This window comes from Suncus etruscus, chromosome 9 (genome assembly GCF_024139225.1).
Source record: "Suncus etruscus isolate mSunEtr1 chromosome 9, mSunEtr1.pri.cur, whole genome shotgun sequence".
Lineage (NCBI taxonomy): Eukaryota > Metazoa > Chordata > Mammalia > Eulipotyphla > Soricidae > Suncus > Suncus etruscus.
In genome coordinates, this window is record NC_064856.1 from 108229315 (window position 1) to 108238130 (window position 8816).

Consider the following 8816-nt stretch of genomic DNA (forward strand, 5'->3'; position numbering starts at 1 on the left):
CGTTCCATCTGGATTTAATTCTTGGAACTTAATATCAAGCTATCAAGCTATGATATCAAGCTATGATATCAACCCTGAGCACTTTTAGGTGTGACCAATAAACACCCCCCTAAAAAAAAGAGGGTCACAAAGTTCAGGAGCTGATGGTCAGTTCCCCAGTGCAGGCCACACCTCAATCTAGGTCCCAGCAGAGCAAGAGGGACCTTGCCAGCTGCCCTCTATAACAACAGGTCTCGGCCAGCGTTATCCTTGGCTTTGGCTCTAAGCAGTTTGAGGAAGGAACTGGCAGGCCCCAACCTGGCCCGATCAGTTGATTTTTGTATGTGTTCGGACATGCACCATACAGGTGGTAATTCAGGACAGGGCATGGAGGGGAGCCCAAATTTCACTGATGGTGACTCAGGGACCAGACACCAGCTGAACCCAGACCCAATGGCCAACTAAGGGAAAAGGCACCAATGGGCCCTGGATCCATTTTCTGCTGGTTTGACCAATTAGAGTGCCTAGGTCAGGAGTCTGGCTGGGCTGAGGGTGAGGGGGTGTCTTTTCAGATAAAATCAATTCCTTGGTGTGGCATGTTCCTATGGGCTCTAGGGATTGTGTGTGTGTGGGAGGAGGCTCACCATGGTTCTTTTTCTGGCTGCTAAACTGAGCAAGAGCTAGAGAGGAGGCCCCAGAGAGACACGTACCCTTTATGCTTACATGTCTTACCCCAGCAGCCCCGACCCCCCAAAAATCTTTGGACATGTCCCTGAACCAGCCCTTCTTCTGTTTCTTCTGCTTCTCTCTCTTTTGGAAGTGGGACCTTCACCCTGCAGTGCTCAGGGGTTACTCTTGACTCTAGGCTCAGAAATCACTCCTGGCAAGCTCGGGACTGCCTGGAATGCTGGGAACTGAACCCAGATTGGCTGTGAACAAGGCAAACGCCCTCCCCACTATGCTAACACTCCGGCCCACAGGATTACTCTTGACCAGTGCTTCTCATTTATTTTCTATCATGCCTCCCTAGGAAGAAGAAAATATTTTTTGTGCCCCCCCGTGACTGTAAATAGTATCTTTATTAAAAAAAAAAAAAAACTTTAACCTGCAAAACAAAAATATATAAAATAATTTGATCTGATTTTTTTTTTTTTTTTTTGGTTTTTGGGCCACACCCGGCAGTGCTCAGGGGTTACTCCTGGCTGTCTGCTCAGAAATAGCTCCTGGCAGGCACGGGGGACCATATCGGACACTGGGATTCGAACCAACCACCTTTGGTCCTGGATCAAGGCTGCTTGCAAGGCAAACGTCTCTGTGCTATCTCTCTGGGCCCTGATCTGATTTTTTTTTTTTTTTGGTTTTTGGGCCACACCCGGCAGTGCTCAGGGGTTACTCCTGGCTCTCTGCTCAGAAATAGCTCCTGGCAGGCACGGGGGACCATATGGGACACCGGGATTCTAACCAAACACCTTTGGTCCTGGATCGGCTGCTTGCAAGGCAAACACCGCTGTGCTATCTCTCCGGGCCCCTGATCTGATTTTTTAATCAGAGTCAATGTCTGGATTAATGGCTACAATGAGCACGTTTTGCAATGCATAGCTTTTCGAAGTGGGGTTTGAAGCAGGACACAGCAACTCTCAGCTCCAGAGACATACAGAGACATAAACACGGGGCTTAGCTTGTTATGACAGTGTTTGCCGAGGTCAAACGCGCCCCCCTTTACGAAGTCATGCGACCCCCTGGGGGGTGCGCCCCACTATTTGAGAACCACTGCTCTTGACTCAGGAATCATTCCTGGTATTGCTCAGGAAACATTTGAGGTGCCAGTGGTCGAATCCAGGTTGGTTGAGTGCAAACCAAGTGCCCTCTCTGCTGCACTATCTCTCTGCCCCCCTCATTCTGTTTCTCTTTGTTGGGCTCAGCTCTATCTTCAAGGGCAACCATAACAGAAAAGGGGTGAAGCTAACAGCCCTCCCAGATCAGGGGTCTGGCCGACTCATAGTCTCATCTCAGAAGCAGGAAGCAACCAGGAAGGGAAGGAATTCCTCCAGATCTGGACCTATGGAGAAAGCTAACATGATGCCAGGTACCTCTAGTGTCTCTGCATATGTGAGCTCACATGTGTGTTTACATGTGTGTACAAGTTACATTTGCAAGCTTACATGTTGCATTTGCATGTGTTGGGACCTTCCGGGTGTTTGGATCCACATAGCAAAGTTCATGGAATTCGGAATCTTCTATCTAGCAGGTAGTTGGGGATTTCCTGCCAGAGAGGGATGTTCGTTGCCGAGCAAAGCAACCCACTGTGGCTGTGTTTAAGTGAATATATTTATTAAACTTATAAATAAAACAAAATGACTCACTCTTTTAAACAATTCAATTGCAACTTGCAAATCAAGTCTCCTGTTTATAAATCTAGTCACTTTTGTAGAAGAACAAGAACAATTGCTTTCACTTTTTCTTCAATAATATTTACTTAACTCACAGGTTCAACAGATTAAATTCTAAAAATGAATGCCAATTATAAACTTAGGTGATAAGATTCCCAAATGGATTTTATTTATTTAATTTTGGGGGTGTGTGGACCTCACCTGGCTGTGCTTTTAAAGGCTTATTCCAGGATTTGTGCTCTGGATCATTCCTAGAAGGCTCAGGGAACCATATGAGGAGTGGAAATTAAACCTAGGTTGCCCATGTGGAAGGCAGTGCCTTACCCGCTGTACTAACTCTCTGGCCTCCCTAATGGAGTTTATTTTATTTTATTTTGTTTTTTGTTTTTTGGGTCACATACGGAGGTGCTCAGGGGTTACTCCTGGGAGGCATGGGGACCAGATGGGAAGCTGAGATTTGAACCAACGTCTGTCCTGTATCAGCTGCATGCAAGGCAAACATCCTACCTCTGTGCTATCACTCCAGCCCCTCCCTAATAGATTTTAAATGACTTTATTTGGTTGTTGGGGCACCCTCCAGTGGTGCTCAGAAGTTATTCCTGGTTCTGCACTCAGGAATTACTCCTGGCAGGCTCATGGGGCCATATAGAATGCCAGGGATCAAACCTGGTCGGTCATGTGCAAGGCAAATGCCCTATCCACTGTGTCCCCATTTTATTTATTTATTTATTTATTTATTTATTTATTTATTTATTTATTTATTGGTTTTTGGGTCACACCTGGCAGTGCTCAGGGGTTACTCCTAGCTGTCTGCTCAGAAATAGCTCCTGGCAGGCACGGGGTACCATATGGGACACCGGGATTCGAACCAACCACCTTTGGTACTGGATCGGCTGCTTGCAAGGCAATTGCCGCTGTGCTATCTCTCCGGGCCCTATTTTTTAAATATTTTTGACTAAACCAGGGTTTCTCAGGACTGTGCCAATGACTTTATGGTGTGAAGGATACTGATGGAATCTGGGGTTCCCCACCCCTGCAAAGCACGAGCTCAGCCCTTTGAGTTCTAGTCTCTGGCTCTGGGTGAGGAATATCAGGCAGGACAGTACTGGGGCTTGGACATCTGTGGCAGCCTGGAGACCTGGGCAGAAGCAGATGCCTAGTGGCCAGGATTGCAACCTCAGCCCAGGTTAGAAAATGGGTTTGTGTGGGCTGAAGAGACAGCACAGCAGTTGTGAGTTTGCCTTGCATGCAGCTGACCCAAGATGGACTTGAGTTCAATTTCCAGCATCCCATATGCTCTCCAGGCCTGCCAGGAGCTATTTCTTTCTTTCTTTCTTTCTTTCTTTCTTTCTTTCTTTCTTTCTTTCTTTCTTTCTTTCTTTCTTTCTTTCTTTCTTTCTTTCTTTCTTTCTTTCTTTCTTTCTTTCTTTCTTTCTTTCTTTCTTTCTTTCTTTCTTTCTTTCTTTCTTTCTTTCTTTCTTTCTTTCTTTCTTTCTTTCTTTCTTTCTTTCTTTCTTTCTTTCTTTCTTTCTTCTTCTTCTTCCTTCCTTCCTTCCTTCCTTCCTTCCTTCCTTCCTTCCTTCCTTCCTTCCTTCCTTCCTTCCTGCCTTCCGTCCCTCCTTCCGTCCGTCCTTCCTGCCTTCCTTCCCTCCGTTCCTGTCCTTTCCTTTCTTTCCTTTCTTTCCTTTCTTTCCTTTCTTTCTTTCTTTCTTTTTTTTTTTTTTTGGTTTTTGGGCCACACCCGGCGGTGCTCAGGGGTTACTCCTGGCTGTCTGCTCAGAAATAGCACCTGGCAGGCACGGGGGACCATATGGGACACCGGGATTCGAACCAACCACCTTTGGTCCTGGATCGGCTGCTTGCAAGGCAAATGCCGCTGTGCTATCTCTCCGGGCCCTCTTTCTTTCTTTCTTTCTTTCTTTCTTTCTTTCTTTCTTTCTTTCTTTCTTTCTTTCTTTCTTTCTTTCTTTCTTTCTTTCTTTCTTTCTTTCTTTCTTTCTTTCTTTCTTTCTTTCTTTCTTTCTTTCTTTCTTTCTTCCTTCCTTCTCTCTCTCTCTCTCTCTCTCTCTCTCTCTCTTTCTTTCTTTCTTTCTTTCTTTTTTTGTTTGTTTGTTTTTGGGACCACACCCGGCGGTGGTCAGGAGTTACTCCTGGCTGTCTGCTCAGAAATAGCTCCTGGCAGGCACGGGGGACCATATGGGACACCGGGATTCGAACCAAGCACCTTAGGTCCTGGATCGGCTGCTTGCAAGGCAAACACCGCTGTGCTATCTCTCCAGGCCCAGGAGCTATTTCTTTCTTTCTTTTTTGTTTTTGTTTTCGGGTCACACTTGGTGACGCTCAGGGGTTACTCCTGGCTCTATGCTCAGAAATCGCCCCTGGCAGGCTTGAGGGACCATATGGGGTGCTGGGATTCGAACCATGATCTATCTTGAATTAGCTGTGTGCAAGGCAAACGCCCTGCTGCTGTGCTTTGTCTCTGGCACCTAGGAGCTATTTCTTTTTTTTTTTTTTTTTTCCTAGGAGCTATTTCTGAGTGCAGAGCCAGGAATAACACCTGAGTGCCACAGGTGTGGCCCAAAAACAAAACAAAAACAAGTTGTGTGTGTGTGTGTGTGAGAGAGAGAGAGAGAGAGAGAGAGAGAGAGAGAGAGAGAGAGACAGAGACAGAGACAGAGACAGAGAGAGAGACAGAGAGGGAGACAGAGAGAGACAGAGAGAGAGAAACTAACTATTGGGGTTCTCTAATGCTAATTACAAACTCCCTTTAATTACCTGTTTTTCCTTTGTTTTGGGACCACACCCCATGGTGCTCATTCTTTTTTTTTTTATTTTTATTTGTTTATTTGTTTATTTGGCTTTTGGGCTCAGGGGTTACTCCTGGCTATGTGCTCAGAAATCACCCCTGGCTTGGGGGGACCATATGGGACGCCGGGGGATCGAACCGTGGTCCATCCTACACTAGTGCTTGCAAGGCAGACACCTTACCTCTAGCGTCACCTTTCCTGCCCCATGGTGCTCAGTCTTATGACTCCTCTGCACTCAGGAGTCACTCTGGGCAGGGTTCGGGGGACCATTTGTGGTGCCAGGGACCAAATCCCAGTCAGTTGCATATAAGGCAAGCACCTTAACAAGTCCCATTTGCTTGTTTTCTCTGTGTATGTGTGTGTGTGTGTGTGTGTGTGTGTGTGTGTGTGTGTGCGCGCGCGCGCGCGCGCGCGCACATGTGTATCTGTGTGTGTCTTTTGTTTTGTTATTTGGCCACATCTGGAGACACTCAGGGGCTACTCCTGGTTCTGTGCTCAGAAATCACTCCTAGAAGGCTTATGGAATGCTGGGGATAGAACCCAGGTCCCAGCTGCATGGCAAATGCCCTTCCCACTATGCTCCAGTCCCCCATTTGCTTGTATAAAGGACTGATCGGCACTGCACCCCCAGAACTGACTGAGGAAGCCACAGGGGTGGGGATTTTGTCCTGCAGCGAAATTTGCTGAGAGCTGAAAGATGGGAATCAAAGGTGATTTCCAAGTTTTCAACCTGACCAGTCCCAGAAGCTAGTCTTGAGAAGGACAGAGTGGAGCAGCTGTGGGGACAGGAAATGGGTGGCTCCCCCAGCCCCCCAAGGCAGAGACCAGAGACATCAAAGACACATCTGGAATTCGGGGAGGTGATCAAAGTCCAGGGGAGCATTGTGGATTCTCCCTAGATGGCCTTAACAGCTGAGCTAGCTGGCTCAGACTCTAGGCTGGGTCTCTGGGCTCCTCTGTTCGATAACCATCGTTTCATTTCTTTCTTGCAGTATCAGGTCAGTGTTTGGGATTCCATGCAAACCCACAGAATTAAGCACGACTCTGAGTTTCTTTCTTTTATTTATTTAGTTTTTTGATGGGAGAGAGTCCACATCCGGTGGTGCTCAGGGCTTACTCCTGGCTCTGTACGCAGGGATCCCTCCTGGTGGGGCTCAGGAGACCATATGGTAAGGTGTGATGGGAAGTGAGCCTGAGGTGGCTGTGTGCAAGACAAGTGCTGTTGCTGTGGTATGTCTCTAGTCCCATCTCTGGGTCTTTTTTTTTTTTTTTGCCGCCCCCCTCCCCCCCGTGCCATTTAGGATTTTGAGTTTCTTCTCAGGAAAGCTGCAGCTTAAGCTCAACAAGGAGGGGAAATGCTCACAAATGTGTCACAACCTGGAATATAGCTGAGCTCTCAGCACAGAGAGCAATGTGGAAGGTCTTAAAAGTCCCAGTCCTTGGGGCTGGGCGGTGGCGCTAGAGGTAAGGTGCCTGCCTTGCCTGCACTAGCCTTGGACAGACCGCGGTTCGATCCCCCGGTGTCCCATATGGTCCCCCAAGCCAGGAGCAACTTCTGAGCACATAGCCAGGAGTAACCCCTGAGCATTACCGGGTGTGGCCCAAACCAAAAAAAAAAAGTCCCAATCCTGGAGCCAGAAGGACAGGACAATGAGTAGAACTCTCGCCTTGTAAGCACCTAGCTGGATTCGATACCCCAGCACCTTATGTGGTTCCCCCAAGCCCACCAGAAGTGACCACTGAGCACAAAGCCAGGAGTTAAAAAAAAAATAGAAAGAAGGGCCAGAGAGATAGCATGGAGGTAAGGCATTTGCCTTTCATGCATAGGTCGGTGGTTCGAATCCCGGCATCCCATATGGTCCCCCAAGCCTGCCAGGAGCGATTTCTGAGCATAGAGCCAGGAGTTACCCCTGAGCGCTGCCGGGTGTGACCCAAAACCCCCCCCCCAAATAAAAGTCTTACTCCCCAGCCACAAGAGACAGTTCTTATGAAAAACAAACTCAAACTTGATGGCCAGAGTGATGGCATAGGCTGTAGGACGTTTGCCTTGCGTGCGGTAACCTAGGACGAACCAGGGTTCGATCTCCTGGAGTCCTATATGGTCCCCCAAGCCAGGGGGAAATTTCTGAGCGCATAGCAAAGAGTAACCCCTGAGCGTCACCAGATGTGGCTCCCTGCCCAAAAAAAAAAAAAAACAAAACTCGAAGGGTCAGAGTGATAGCACAGCAGTAGGGCATTTGCCTTGTATGTGGCCAATCCCAGCCTCAAGTTCAATTTCTGGCATCAGATGGTCCCTGAGCCTGCCAGGAGCGATTTCTGAGCACAGAGCCATGAGTACTGCCGGGTCTGACCCAAAAACCTCCCCCCTAAAGAAAGAAAAAAAAAGACCTCCCCAAACAAACTCAGGGCAGGAGCAATAACACAGTGGTAGGGTGCTTGCCTTGCATGTGGACAACCTGTGACAAATCCACAAATCCAGGTTTAGTCTCTGGCATCCCAAATGGTCCCTCGAGCAACCAGGAGTGATTTCTTTCTTTTTCTTCTTTCTCTTCTTTCTTTCTCTTCTTTCTTTCTCTTCTTTCTTTCTCTTCTTTCTTTCTTTCTTTCTTTCTTTCTTTCTTTCTTTCTTTCTTTCTTTCTTTCTTTCTTTCTTTCTTTCTTTCTTTCTTTCTTTCTTTCTTTCTTTCTTTCTTTCTTTCTCTCTCTCTCTCTCTCTCTCTCTCTCTCTCTCTCTCCCTCCCTCCCTCCCTCCCTCCCTCTCTCTCTCTCTCCCTCTCTTTCTTTCTTTCTTTCATTCATTCTTTCTTTCTTTTTTGGTTTTTGGGCCACACCCGGTGACGCTCAGGGGTTACTCCTGGCTATGCGCTCAGAAGTCGCTCCTGGCTTGGGGGACCATATGGGACACCGGGGAATCGAACCATGGTCCGTCCTAGGCTAGCGCAGGCAAGGCAGGCACCTTACCTTTAGCGCCACCGCCCGGCCCCCCTTTCTTTCTTTCTTTCTTTCTTTCTTTCTTTCTTTCTTTCTTTCTTTCTTTCTTTCTTTCTTTCTTTCTTTCTTTCTTCTTTCTTTCTTTCTCTTTCTTTCTTTCTTTCTTTCTTCTTCTTCTTTCTTTCTTTCTTTCTTTCTTTCTTTCTTTCTTTCTTTCTTTCTTTCTTTCTTTCTTTCTTTCTTTCTTTCTTTCTTTCTCTCTCTCTCTCTCTCTCTCTCTCTCTCTCCCTCCCTCCCTCTCTTTCTTTTTCTTTCTTCTTTCTTTCTTTCTTTCTTCTTTCTTTCTTTCTTTCTTTCTTTCTTTCTTTCTTTCTTTCTTTCTTTCTTTCTTTCTTTCTTTCTTTCTTTCTTCTTTTCTTTCTTTCTTTCTTTCCTTTCTCTCTCTCTCTCTTTCTTTTTGTTTGTTTTTTTTTGTTTTTGGGTCACACCCAGCAGTGCTCAGGGGTTACACCTGGTCTATGCTCAGAAATCGCTCCTGGCAGGCTCGGGGGACCAATGGGATGCCGGGATTCGAACCACCGTCCTTCTGCATGCAAGGCAAATGCCTTACTTCCATGCTATCTCTCTGGCCCCATCTTTTTTTTTTTTTTTTTTTACTTTTTTTTTTTTCTTTTTGGGTCATATCTGGTGATGCACAGGGTTTACTCCT